The sequence below is a fragment of the Myodes glareolus genome, chromosome 14 (assembly GCF_982192425.1).
Source record: "Myodes glareolus chromosome 14, mMyoGla1.1, whole genome shotgun sequence".
In the NCBI taxonomy this organism is placed as follows: domain Eukaryota; kingdom Metazoa; phylum Chordata; class Mammalia; order Rodentia; family Cricetidae; genus Myodes; species Myodes glareolus.
In genome coordinates this window covers 53071095-53085187 of record NC_142039.1, presented here as the reverse complement: position 1 = coordinate 53085187, position 14093 = coordinate 53071095, and the positions used below count along the sequence as shown (strand labels likewise).

General features: G+C 44.7%; 1 pseudogene; it reads right to left on the bottom strand.

The window, feature by feature from the left end:
* Nucleotides 1-11598: 11598 nt before the first annotated feature.
* Nucleotides 11599-12857, bottom strand: LOC146892037 (glyceraldehyde-3-phosphate dehydrogenase pseudogene; annotated as a pseudogene).
* Between the last annotated feature and the right edge of the window lie 1236 nt (nt 12858-14093).

Genomic DNA, 14093 nt, shown 5'->3' with positions numbered 1-14093 from the left:
GCGGTTTTGAATAATTCTGAAATCAGGAGAGACTGTCTTACCTATTTGGGGACTTCCTGAGGTTCATAGAAATTTTAGGAAGGATTTTTCTGTCTCTAAAACCAACAATTGGATTTGTATCGATCTGTTGGCAATAACTTCTTAACAATATCATCTTCTGGTCCCTGGACATATGTATCTTTCCATTTATTCTTTACTTTCTTCGGAAACAGTTAGTAGTTGCATTTCCTTAGCTAAATGAGTGTCTAAGATTTTTATGCTATGGTAAATATAATTGTTTTCAAAATTTCTTTTTTAGAATGTTCATTGTTATCTTGTTGGAGCTACAACTGCTATTTGTGTATGAACATTCTGTCCTGCAACTTTATTGAATTGCTAATTGGTTTTTAAACTTTTTTGCATGCATTGTGTGTGTGTGTGTGTGTGTGTGTGTGTGTGTGTGTGTGTGAAAACTTTTATATGAAGGGTGAGGCCATGACAGATTCATAAGAGGCCAGTGGTGTCATGCTCTATCATACTCTACCCTTGACACAAGGCCTGGAACTTGGAGCTAGGCTGCTGACCAGCCAGTCCCAGCAATCCTCCTGTCTCTACTCCTTCCCTTCACCCACAAACACTGAGGTTAGAGGTACTTCTCAGTAATCTTCCACCCTCAATCTCCTGAGCGCTGGGATTGCCACATAGGCCCTGCCACGCCCAGCTGATTATTCTTTTAGTTCTAGCAGATGCTTTTGTGGAATATCTAGGTTTGTATACATACATGATTATATAATTTGCAAAGACAAATGGTTTTTTAAAGATTTAATTTTACAATTAAATATGTAGGGGAATGGTAATGTTCCCATGAGTGCCGGTGCCTGCTGAGGTCAGAAGTGTCGGGTTGCCTCTATCTGGAGTTACAGGTAGTTATGGGCCGTCTAACATGATAGGAACCACAATCAAGCTGCCTGCAGAATTGGTGTGTGCTCTTCACCACTGAGCCATCTCTTCATCACAACAGTGATTCTGTCACTCTCTCTTTTGACTTGGGTTCTGCTTATTTCATTTTCCTGACCACCCATTCTGTTTGGGACTCGCAGTACCAGATCAGACACAAATGATGACAATGGCCATCCTTGCCTCATTTTAACGCTCTCAGTTTCCCTGAGCATGGAGTCACTGCAGGTTTCCCGTTCAGGACTCTGGTCCTACTGCGGCACTTTCCTTCGCTTCCTCTTTATCGACTTCTGTTTCTTTTAAATCATGCAGGGCATTGAATTTTAGCAAATGCTTTTTTTAATTCATCAATTCAGATAGTTAGATGAAATTTTTAAATTTTATTTTACTAATGTAACATACTATTTTCATCAACTTCCCCACGTTACATCATCTCTGCAGCCTAAAGGTTAGTTTCACTTGACTTTGGTGTAGAATCCGTTTGTGATGGGACTGAATATGGATGCTAGTATTATTGACAATTCTGCAACTATGTTTGTAACAAAGACATCGATCTGTAGTTTCCATCCATCTTACTGACTTCAGTTTTGACATCGGGGTGATACTGGCCCTCCCAGAATGAGTTGAGGGCTTCTTGGAGAGGCTTGAAGAGTGGTAGACATTTTCTCAAAGCTTGCTGGGATTCACTGGCAAAGTCATCGGAGGTAGGGCTTTTCTTTGTTGAGACAATTTTGATGGAAGTTTGTGACTTCATTTCCACGCTACTTATAGATCTAGTCAGTCTTTCTAGGAATCTTTGTTTTGTGGAGGTTCTCCAGTGTGCGGGCATATGATTGATCATACTACACTCTTATAATGCTTTCTGTTTCTGTGAATTATTAATAAAGCTTCCACTTTCATTGTGACTTCCCTCATTTGCGCCTCTGCTCTCTTTATTTGTAGCCCAGCTAAGCAAAATTCTGTCACTTTTGCTGAGACTTTAAAGGACCTACTTTTGTTTTTATTGATTTTCGTCCATTACCTATTCTATTGATTTCTGCTCTAGTCTTTAAAAATTGTATTCATCTACATGTATGTGTGTGAGTGCATGTGTGCTAAAGTGTGCATGCAGCAGTCATAGGATAACTTACGGGAATCAGTTCTCTCCTTCTACTACATGGGTTCCTAGGGATCAGACTCAGGCCACTGAGTTTAATGACAGACACCTTTACTTGAAGAGCCTTCTTGTTGGCTCTATTCTAGTCTCTATTGAGGAAATATTTATTTGGGAGTATAGGCTGAGACTAGGTCTCAGTATGTAGCCTAGGTTGACCTGAGCTCACTGTGTAGCCCAGGTTGACCTGAGCTCACTAGATAGCTCACACTGGCCTCAAATTCACTATCATTTTACCATTGCTTCTTGAATCCTGGGATTAGAGATGTTATAAATGTGAGTGAAAACAAGCAAACAAACAAAACCACGTTTTCTTCCCATACAGAAAGGAATGCCAACGTAACAAGAGAATTTCTGGAAGACTCGTTTTCGTTTGTTAGACAGCATGGCTTTTAGTATGAAATGATGAGAATCTTTCATAAGAGCATTTCAGGTCACAGGTAAGAAGACTAACAGTGGTTGGCTGGAGGTGGGTCACTCCTGGAGGAAGTCATTGTTGGTACCTGAAACTCATCTCTCCTCTGCTGCCACCGTCCAGCTCTCTCCATGGCTACCTCCTGGGGTAAGATGGGAAGGAAACAGAATGTGAATGAGGAGGCTAGCTTGCTTTATTTTTTTCTGTGGCAGGGAAAATTCCCAGGATATATCCAGTAATCCACAAGGACCTCTGGGTTAAAGTGGTAGACAGTGCACATAAGGGGGTCACTTTCTGACTTCATGATGCTCTCAAGTGCAGATGTTCATTAAATACACAGAAACCTAAACATCTATGTTGCCACAGTATATGCTTGCACTCTGGCATTTTCTTCTTCTTCTTCTTTTTATTAAGGGGCCCCAGACAGATTTCCTATCCTCTTGTCCTCTAAAACCCACTCACATGAGATGCAGCCTTGATTGTCTTTTCCACCGTGAATTACAGCAAACCACAATCAAAGCTGAACCAGTTCCTCATCGACTTCTTAAAAAGGTCCTAGAGTTGTATCAGATTATAGAGGACAGACTAGAACCCAGGTACCCAGCCCAAACGCTCCATTCTTCTATACCAAGGAGAGACGAGGAACCACTGCCATTTAGCATGCCCTCCACGACCTTTACTTCCTAAATCTGGAGCTAGGTTAGATTCAGGCTCTGCTTAGTTAAGGTTTCTATTGCTGACAAGAGACACCATGACCATAGAAACTCTTATAAAGGAAAACATTTGAATGGAGCTGGCGTACAGTTCAAGAGGTTCTCAGCAAGGTCCCCATGGACTTTCCTTTTATGGCTTTAATAGCTACTGAGGTCCACCATCCAGGTCTGTTATTTTAATGACGTTTGCAAAAAAGGGATTTTTCTAACATTCCACCTCCCATGATTATTTATTGAGATTTTTATTTGATATAAGACTTCTCGCTGACTATTGGGATGTCTAATAAAGTGAGCACAGGTAAGATGGGGGTAAATGCTTTATTCTCTTCTCTTATTTGTCCATCTCCATAATAATGAGTTGATGTCTAACAATTTTCAAAGGTAGTTAATTAATGAATCATGAAGGACTGTATTGAGTTGTTTTGTTTCACTATGTAAAAAAGAAAAAAAGTGTATCTCTCTGTATACTTTATATGTTTCCATACATTTTAGCCTTTCTTCTTCAAGTTGTCTCACCCTCCATAAATTCAGGTTGACAGCCTTTTTCAACTTTTAATTCCAACAGTATTGTATTTGTTCCTTTCTTTCTTGTCTCAACTTGTATGTATGTATACATATATATATATATATACATATACATATACATATATAAATCTTTGGCCCTGAGTCTGAAACGACCACTTTCCTAAGAAAACCTAATTTCTTTTGATCATGAAGGATATCTAGCGTGCACAGTCTGTAGGTTTCAGAGCCTTTCAGCTTTTCCTCTCTGACAGATCCAGGGTTGGGCATCGCCAGATTCTCCTGACATGTGGGTGGTGTGTGTTGTCTCACTGTTAGCATTTCCCAACGAGCTCGACTACAGTGAGGACACAGCCTTCCACGTGGGCCTGAAGCTCAAGGACTCCTACTTCAGGCTCTGCTCTACTTTCCCCGCCGTAGCTCTGCAGGGGCACCAGGGCTGTAAGAGGTAGTCCCGGCTCTTGGAGAACTCATGGGCACTCGCCTTAGTCATCCCTGGAGCTGAACCAGAAGCTCCGCCAGAGCGTGACAGTCAGACACACAGGCACCAGGGTTGGTCCTCATCTGCCCCCTACCAGCACTGTGATCCAACACATCATCTCCACTAAAGGCCACAGGCTTCCCAGGTACCAAAGGGGAGGATGACAACAGCTTCATGGGGTCCTGGGAGGGTTAAAGAGGAAGACCCACAGCACCCAGACTGGGACACGAAAAGATGACACAAATGACAGTTCCTTGCCCTTCTCTGGATCACTCACCCTCTGTTATATAATCAGACGGGTCAGATCTAAACATTCCGCGCTCTTCCTGAAGTACGGGTGCTATTTTTACCTGTCCTTTCACAAAAAGGTTACAGCCCTGTCCTGTTGTCGGGGAGAGGGCAGCCCTGAGTCACTTCCTCCCTTCCTGGGCTGGTCCTTCTGTGCTAAGCTGGCCAGGGGCCAGGCTGCTCCCCGAGAGCTCTGCAAGCCACTGGGGCTTGTGCTCAGTGACATTCACAAAGATTTTCGGAAAAAAAACCTACCAGCTTTGTGGGGGACTGGGCTGACCTCCCACTTCCTGAATTGATCACGATTTTTACTTTCCAGACATCCTCTTCCTGAAATGGATGAGTGTTCCACCCCACAGCCGCAAACATTAGCAGGTGGCTGATATTCAAACTTAAGGCTGACAACTGTAGACTCCGCACAGTGGCATGATTCTCTTTTCTTTTAAAATGTTGATGAATCTCTCTTTTGCAGTATTGGGAGACCTGGGGGTAGAACCCTGAGCCTTGAGCACACTCAATCACCAGGCAGCCCTTTATTTAAAGACAAGAGTGAGGTGGAGTTGTGATGTGTAACCCAGCCACACCTTGGAAGGATGGGAAGAATCAGAAGTGCTGACGGCTTGGCATGCAAGCTGGTATTGGAACAGTTTGTAAATGTTAACACTGAACATCCAGTGACAGGTGAGTAGTATCGGTGAATGTCAAGGGAAGCGCAGGAATCTGTCCCCAGGCAGGAGACTCATTGGCCAGAGAGTTCGAACTACCTTTCTCAAGCACTAAGACCCTCTAGTGATAGTGTACTGTGAGTGTCGCTCACAGAAGCCCTATATCCGTGCAAGCTGGCTGAATTAGAACCCATTGAAGGTTTGCCAGCAGATTGACATCTTGGCCAGATTGACATAACAAGAAATGTTACCCAGCAACCCTTCGGAGAAGGAACTGCAATCCGGATGGATAGGGAAGGCCAGCAGATTCCAAGGTAGGATACTGGGAGCTGGGCAGCCTTCAGGAGTGATGCAGATAGCCGGAGCATGGAGGTTAAGGAGAGGGACTTTACTGCCTCCTGTGGTCCCCATTCTAGGACTCTCAGTCTCTATACTGAGTCCCTTGATATTGGCTCTTAACTTTGCTGGAGATTTTTAGATACAGGCCTCCGTCTTTACAATCACTGTAGTGACTCATATTTGTTGTGCATTTGCTATGGCCCAGGCACATCTCCAAGGTTCTCACCTTCCCATTAAGAAAACTGAAGCTCATGAAGGTTAAGTGAGCTGGCTAAAGCCACACAGCCAGTAGGAAGTAGAGCTAATAGAATCTTTAAATAATCCCATTTCCCATTTCTATGTTCAGTATAACCATGTGGGAAACCTGTAACTCCCCGCCCCCGGATAAGCATTCACTCCACTTAGAGTTTAGTGAGGTTAACAGGGTATTCATTCTTCTCCCCAGCCTCACGTTCCTGCTCTCAAATATAAGATGTCTGAGGCTCTGGCCTTACTATACTTCTCTGACCAGTGGTTTGCGACTCATTAGTAACTCTAAAGAGTCATTTGGCTAGATGGTTTTGTAGCTTCATTGTCAGATCTTTTAAGCCCCTTTGAGGACAGGACCCCATCTTTACTTTGCAATCCCTTTCCCCAGTCTGTAGTGTCAATGAGCATCAAGGTCTCATTAACAAAAATGAAGAAACCAAACCTCAGAGGTTGCTAAAGAAAAAAAAAAGTGACAATTAGTATGAACACTGGACAGCGCTAAAAATCTGAACACTGGGCTTCTCCTGTTGCCCTGGGAAGCCAGGCAACCTCCAAGCACCAAGTGTGCTCTTTAGGGGACTCTCATTCATCAGACGACTGCGCCAGAGCCATGAGCTGGCAAAGTCATTCTTTGAAGTAGCCGAATGTCTCTTTATCTCTGGAAATTCCAATCTCATTTCACATTTGAAAAGATTTTTTGGTCATTATTTTAGGAAATCTCACAACCTCTTGATAACGTGAAGACATTCCTCAATTCCTTCGGGGGGGGGGATTTTCATGTAACATGTTATTTGAGTGTAGCAGTTCTTTGCTTCTGGTAACAGAATGATACAGCTTGTCTGATGGAGGGGGCCACCTGTGGGCACTGTTCACCATGCTTGGCTTGATAAACAGACGAGTAAATAAACCAGTGCTTACATTCCAGATGGGTGACTACCCCAGTTGTCATCACAGAACCTTCATCCAGTAACTGATGGAAGCAGATGTAGAGATCCACAGCCAATAACTGAGCAAAGCTTCGGAGACCAACTGAAGAGAGGGCGGAGGGATCATATGAGCAACGGGGAGGGGGAGGGGGTCAAGATCATAATGGAAACCTACAGAGACAGCTGACCTGAACTTGTGGGAGCTCAGGGACTCTATATCAACAGCTAGGAAGCCTGTGTGGACCAGGATCTGTCCCTGGTGCATGAGCTGGCTTTTTGAAACCTATTCCATATGGTGGGATGCCTCGCTTAGCCTTGGTTGCAGGGGGCCAGAGCTTAGTCCTGATTCAATTTGATGTGCTGTGCTTTGATGGCTCCCCATGGGAGTCCTTACCCTTTCTGAGGAGTGGATGGTGGATTATAAAGAAGGTGGAGAGAGGGAACAGGAGGAGAGGAGGGAGGGGAAACTGTGGTTGGTATGTAAAATAAATTTAAAAAAGAGATTTGTATTCAAAATGCATAGCTTTTACCTTAAAGAAATGATTGATTTGCCTGGGTCTCTCCCTGTGTCTGTGTCTCTCATTCTGTGCATTTTTATACATATATAAATATATGTGTGTGTGTGTCTCATTTACCTTTCAAATGCACTCTGTATTTCATAGATTCATCTAATACCAAGGAGGGTATGGTGGAAAAGTTATACATGGCCACTGATGGTTTCCAGTAGGATTTATGAATAGACAACTTGTAAAATGGTATGTGAACAAAGGCAGGCAATCATAAAGGAGTAAAATAGATCATGAGAATTTTCCTGCTTCATTTACATAAAACCAAAAGAAGATTCTTTTCCAGTTTTATCATAATGGAGGGACTTGTAAAAGGTTCCGTGTGGTATTCTACTGAGTTCATTGAAATAATATACTCCAGCACATTTTATAACATCTGAGTAAAAGAATCTCTTAACTGTGGAAGTGAATGCATCTATGCCATCTGTACCAATATGCATACATTCTGAGACGTGCTTGAGTCAGCAATTTTATCCACATATGAACATTACGCTGTGCCACTCAATGTGGCTTTGTGATAAGGGACAAGCGATGTGTTTGAAGTAAAAGGGAAGAGGCTGCTGCTGGTATCACAAGGCAGGCCATCTAATGGTCCACGTTAAGGAAAAAGAGAGCAACCATGTAAACAGGGACATAGCCATAACCACTATCAAGGACTACATATTTCACATAATTGTGTTATCGTTATACAATGGGTGGTACCGTTCACTTACAGCATCAGCATCACCACAAATCCGTGACTGGTGCGTGACAATGTGACCTTATGCAGGCTACAGTTTCCCTAGGAAGCTGGAACTTCTTAGCTCTGTGATAGGTGACACCACTGTCTTGTGCATGGTTTATCATTGGCTGAGGAGTTTTTCTGTGGTGTGAGATTATGTGGAAATGGCTGTCTGAAGCTCAGCAAGTCCTTGAATGAACGTTATTGCCCAGGTGATCTTTCAGAGGTCACCCTGTTTTGTGTGGGATGGACTTAAAGGGGTCTGTGCTTTCCCCTGGGTTAAACAGAAAAAGAATATTTTCAGGATCGATCTGCCAGACGGAGCGTGGCGTGGTGGTTGTTTGAAAGTTTAGATACGAGAAGAGTCGCTCTACTGTTGGCCCTGACAGCCTGGCATGCTCCAACCCCTTCTGCACTGTGTCGTGTGCTCCTAAAGAAAACTCTGCAGTTTTCATCCTAGTATTGTTTGAGCTTTTCAACAAATAGCAGAAAAATCGAATGGCATCCAGCAGTTGAGAAAATTTGCTGCTACGTTGGGGGGGGGGGTACCTCCCAAATCTACGCGCTGTGGAGGGTAGGGGCTTGTGGGAGGCAGCTGCCCATGGCTTTGAGAAACTCTTACAAGGGTCTTGTACTTTTGGGCTCCAAGACAGCTGGTATCTAGGTGTGAGTTTCCCCAGTTTTCTAGTTTTTGTAGATTTCATGAAAGTTGATTCTCTGACCTTGACTTTCCCCACCCTACTCAGCCATCATACCATACCCTCTTTGGATTGAATTCTTCCAGCTTGAAATGCTGAGTGTCTTCCTTCCTCTGCCCCAGGATGAACTCTCATTGTTCACCATCTTCAGTAATTTCAGCTGCAAATGACCCCAAGTCCAGGGTTTCAGCTGGCTTGGAACAGAGGGTAGGCAGGGAGCTCGCAGGTCCCTGAGCAGAACAGAATTCCTACTGTGGATGACATCCATATACAGGCCTCAAGGGAATGGAAGGAGAGGGGAAGTAGGACCGAGGTGAAGTTGGCCCCCAAATCAGGATCAACACGTAGAAACAGGGTCTAGGCGTTATTAGCGTGATGCCAGAAAGGAGCAGCATCCTTCTGGGAGTTTCTGAGTGGGATGGTTGACTGTAGAGGCTGTGGATCAGTTCTCAAGGACATTTCTTTGGCCATTAGAGGGCATGCATTATGAAGAAGCAGACAAAAGCCAAGTACATACATTATCCTTTTGGAGAAGCAGCACTGAGTCAGGACAATGACATTTATGTAACTAAAACACTATACTGTAAGGGTAAGGGGTGTTGAATTGCCATGTTTCTTCCTTCTTTGAAGCAGCGATGGCGGGGTCACATACAGCCAGGGCACCATGGCCTGAGAAATGTGTTTACACATTCCTTGATTTGGAACATAGTAATGTGACTTCCTTTGGCTAAAGGGACAGGAAATAATAATGAGAAAAGAACCTCAAGGTGTCCTTACAAGGTCAGGTTCATTCTCGGCACATTACCTATCACTATGGAAGACTGTACACCCACAGGCATGACCCACAGGCCCATTCAAACCCTATTGTCTTCTATTACAATTTCCACATGTTTGTTATGCAGTAGATTTATGACAATAACTGACTGATACAGTTTGTGTGCACCTCACAGATGCCTTTCTTTGTGAAATAATTTTAAAACTTGAGGGTGCACTGATTGTGTTGCTTTCATGTCAACATACTGACGTCTGCCTCATACTTAAATGTAGGATGAGATTTTATCCTGTTCTTGATGATGATTTGATTTTATTCTTGGCTCACAAATGAAAATCCTGCCAGTTTGTTGTAGCTGTGGCCCTAGACGGTTTTTATAACTATGCGACGAACAGTTAGGTTTTGAATCGACTTGGACCCACACCTCTCCAGCTGCTTTTCTGTAGAAAGCCTTTCTTCTTTTCAGCATACGACACCTACATTTCCAGACAAGTTTAGATGAGACTGTTTTCATTTTCCATTTTGGATCTCGGTGAAATTTACACGGCAGACACGTGTCCTTAGGAATGAACCAACTTTTTTTTTTTAAAAAAAAAGGCATGAACAAACTGAGAAATACACATGATCATTCATTTGGCACCATATCCTTGGATTTCACACATCAGGAATAAGCAAAATTAGTGTAATTTGCTCCTTAAATTGCTTGCTGACAAAGTGAGGGAAGCAGAAGAGCATCAGTTACCAAGGGGAGGTGACAAGGCAATCGTCCCAGGGTCGTTGCACATGGAGTGGCTCTGACCCTGGCACCAAGACTCTTACTCAGGAGGTCTAACCCGCGTGACCCAGGCTCCTCTTCGCCCACAGAGGCTCAGATTCTGGATGGTCAAGGGGCAATCTTAGTTCAGTCGTGGAGTTTCTTCACTTGCTTTCTGCTATCTAAATTAAATGTCAGTGGTCAGTTACCATTTTGGGAGTAGTTTCCAAGATAAAGCATTCTCTTTATGAGGGTGGAGATTAGAGAACATCATGGTTGTCATGGTTACATACTCATTTTTGGTTCTCAAGTGGCTCCTACTGGTACTGCAAACTTTCCATCAGAGGGAGTGAAGAAGTTTCCCTAGCCAGCACTTCACTGTTTAGGTCAAGGGAGGAGCTCAAAGCGTCTCTAACGTGGCTCTCACACACGTCCTTTTGTCACCCAGCCCTGCTTGGCTTTGCTTGTCACTGATCTTCACATCATTCTCAGGTCTTTCATGGACACTATTTAGTAGGTCAAAAAGGCAGCACAGGAGAGTCTGAATCTGAGTTCAGGTGTCGATACTTATTGGTTGAGTGTACCAGTCCATCTTGTGTTGCTGTAACAAGATACACAAGGCCTAATCATCCACATATATTCATATAAGAATATAGAATTCATACTCTCTCTCTCTCTCGCTCTCTCTCTCTCTCTCTCTCTCTCTCTCACACACACACACACACACACACACACACACACACACACACATATATATATATATATATATATATATATATATATATATATACACCCCACATATATTCTGGAGGTGCATGAACACAAAACCACCCTCAGTTTCTCGTAATGATCCCATGGGAGAGAGGGCACATGGTGAGAGATGAAGCAGGAGATGGAACCAAAACACACAGCTGGATTTATGGCCATCATTCCCCAGTCCCTGAAGAGAGAGAACTCCCTCCCAAAAGAAAAACACTAATTCCTTTCAAGGTCAGTCTCCCATCACCTCTACACTGACAACTAAATCTCCGACTACATGGACCTTAGGGAGACAAACCACACCACAGAAGACGTGGGGAGGATAGTCTCTTGGTTTAGACTTATCATCTCATTTGTGGAAAGGAGACAATTGTAGCACCTACTTAATGGAATATTGTGAGAATTAAGTCTTAAAATAATGGGCCAGGGTAGGTTATCAGCTTGTGACCCCTGGTATTTCAGTATAAATAATCATTGTTATCAAGAGACGATGCCAACAGTAGCAAAGGAGACCTCCTCTGCCACCACCTCAGCTCATAACAGCCTTTAGAAGATATAGATAGAATAGCCATGTTGTTGGAGGATGGGAGTTAGTAACCCCGACACTTCCCAGGCCCTAGCGGGTTCTTTTACTCTTTTTTTTTTTTAGAGGGGATGCAGTGAACTTTATTGATGGTATTCAAGAGAGTAGGGCTCCCTAAGTCCCTCCTGCTATCTGGGGGTCTGGGATGGAAACTGTGAGGGAGAGCTCAGTGTCAAGGGTTGAGTTAGGACAGGGACTGCTCAGCAGCCGAGGGCCTCTCTCTTGCTGTGTCCTTGCTGGGGTGGGTGGTCCAGGGCGGGCTTCTTACTCCTTGGAGGCCATGTAGGCCAGGAGGTCCACCACTCTGTTGCTGTAGCCGAACTCATTGTCGTACCAGGAAATGAGCTTTACAAAGTTGTCATTGAGAGCAATGCCAGCCCCAGCATCAAAGGTGGAAGAGTGGGAGTCACTGTTAAAGTCGCAGGAGACAACCTGGTCCTCAGTGTAGCCCAGGATGCCCTTTAGTGGGCCCTCGGATGCCTGCTTCACCACCTTCTTAATGTCGTCATACTTGGCAGCTTTCTCCAGGCGGCATGTCAGATCCACGATGGACACGTTGGGGGGTAGGAACATGGAAGGCCATGCCCGTGAGCTTCCCGTTCAGCTCTGGGATGACTTTGCCCACAGCCTTGGCAGCGCCAGTGGATGCAGGGATGATGCTCTGGGCAGCGCCAGGGCTGTCTCGCCACAGCTTCCCAGAGGGACCGTCCACGGTCTTCTGGGTGGCCGTGATGGCATGTACTGTGGTCATGAGTCCTTCCACGATGCCAAAGTTGTCATGGATGACCTTGGCCAAGGGGGCTAAGCAGTTGGTGGTACAGGAAGCATTGCTGACAATCTTGAGGGAATTGTCATACTTGTCATGGTTCACACCCATCACAAACATGGGGGCATCCGCAGAAGGGGCGGAGATGATGACCCTTTTGGCCCCACCCTTCAAGTGGGCCCCAGCCTTCTCCATGGTGGTGAAGACACCAGTCGATTCCACAACATACTCGGCACCGGCATCACCCCATTTGATGTTGGCGGGATCTCGCTCCTGGAAGATGGTGATGGCCTTCCCGTTGATGATAAGCTTCCCATTCTCAGCCTTAGCTGTGCCTTTGAACTTGCCATGGGTGGAGTCATACTGGAACATGTAGACCATGTAGTTGAGGTCGATGAAGGGGTCACTGATGGCAACAACGTCCACTTTGCCAGAAGTGAAGGCAGCCCTGGTAACCAGGCGTCCAATACGGCCAAATCCGTTCACTCCGACCTTCACCATCGTGTCTCTGGAACAAGGCTGGCACTGCGCGAAAAGAAGCGGCTGTCTCTAGAAAAGGGAGGAGCAGAGAGCCTCTTTTACTCTTACCAGAACTAGCAAGTCCAAGTTCTGCGTGGACAAGGTAGTCAGCCAGCACACGTTACATGGCTCTAGTCAATGCCCCATTTTTGCAGGGATGAGACAGGAAACAGGACAGCATACTCAGCCCACAGAGACTGGTCTGTGGTTTGACATCTTATTTCAGATTTTCTGTTGTTGCCCCTTGCTCTCACAGACTGCTGTCTTCAGTAGTTTGACATGCACGTCTGTCATCATGAACATGTCATTTGGGGCTTCTGTGACAGGCAGGGCCACGTCAGTCATGAACCACACAGTGATACTGCCTTTAGCAGGAGCCACATATAGAAACTGGGACGTGACAATTCTCCCATTTCTGTGTTGCGTCCAGCACCTTCCATTTTAATGCATGACTTTGGGTTGGGAAGAGACATATCTATCTACTCTTTTCCACTCTGCTCCTAATTGCACTGTCTAAAGGGTTCCTGGTGCCTTGGAAATGGCTTTGAAAAGCCTCCAGTTCACATGATGTGTGGACAGAGGTGAGCAGCTCAGCAGGGGGTTACGCCAGTTGCCTCACGTGACTTGGTGAGACAGTCTTGGCCTCTTTAATACTCACTTTCTCAAATAGTTCTGCAAGTGTCCACTAATTCTCTCATCCAGAGTGAATGGGAGGCACAGGAGTTCCTTCATACTGCCAGTGGGTTTCTTCCAGGACTCCTGCAGATACCAAACTCCACATGCTCAAATCCCTTAGTTAAAATGGGGTTGCATTTGCAGAGAATCTGTTTACACCATTCCTTACCTCTAGATGACTTACAATGAATGCAATATGCATTCTATGTAATCGGCGTTACACCATATTTTAGAGAATTACAAGAACAACCACTTGTATATGTTCAGACTTTTCTAAAAAAAATATTTTCAGTCATCGGTTGTCTGAATTCACTAATGCACAACTCACAGTAACAATACTATGAAAAATGTTAGTGCACATAGCCCTGCCCTGGAGAAACTGAGGAAGTGTGCAGGACTCACAGGATGGAGGAGCTGTAATGCTGGATAGGGGCCCCAGTGACACCATGATGGAACCGGAGAGGAAAGCAACAACCAGGAAGTGCCTGAGGTCAGACACATGGTGGACAAGCAGCCACATGCCTTCAGGGGCAGTTTTAAAGAAAGGGTAAGGAAGTTCAAAGTACCAGAAGCCTTCTTAGGTGCTGGTTGCC